The 255-nt window shown below is 60.0% G+C and overlaps 1 protein-coding gene across 7 annotated transcripts in view; it reads left to right on the forward strand.

Annotated features, from left to right (window-relative positions):
* Nucleotides 1–255, forward strand: part of TSC22D3 (TSC22 domain family, member 3) — a 62454-nt gene that overhangs the window by 59031 nt on the left and 3168 nt on the right. The gene's annotated exons all lie outside the window — the stretch shown is intronic.

The following is a 255-nucleotide window of genomic DNA, read 5'->3' on the forward strand; positions in this document are numbered from 1 at the left end:
CCCCATGGAGGTGGCTGTCTACCAGCTGCACAATTTCAACATCTCCTTCTTCTCTTCCCTGCTTGGAGGAGATGTGGTTTCCGTTAAGCTGGATAACAGGTAAACTATTGGCCAAAGCTCCCTAGCGGGCACAGGCGGAACCTAAGCTGAGAGCGGGACCTCTGAGCTAGCGGCGCACCGCTGGTCCTGGTTCCCCGCGGTGCAGCATCCTGGGAAGGGGCGGGGGTAGGGTACGCGGAGGGGGGTTGTCACTGC

The sequence above is a fragment of the Myotis brandtii genome, unplaced genomic scaffold (assembly GCF_000412655.1).
Source record: "Myotis brandtii unplaced genomic scaffold, ASM41265v1 scaffold199, whole genome shotgun sequence".
In the NCBI taxonomy this organism is placed as follows: domain Eukaryota; kingdom Metazoa; phylum Chordata; class Mammalia; order Chiroptera; family Vespertilionidae; genus Myotis; species Myotis brandtii.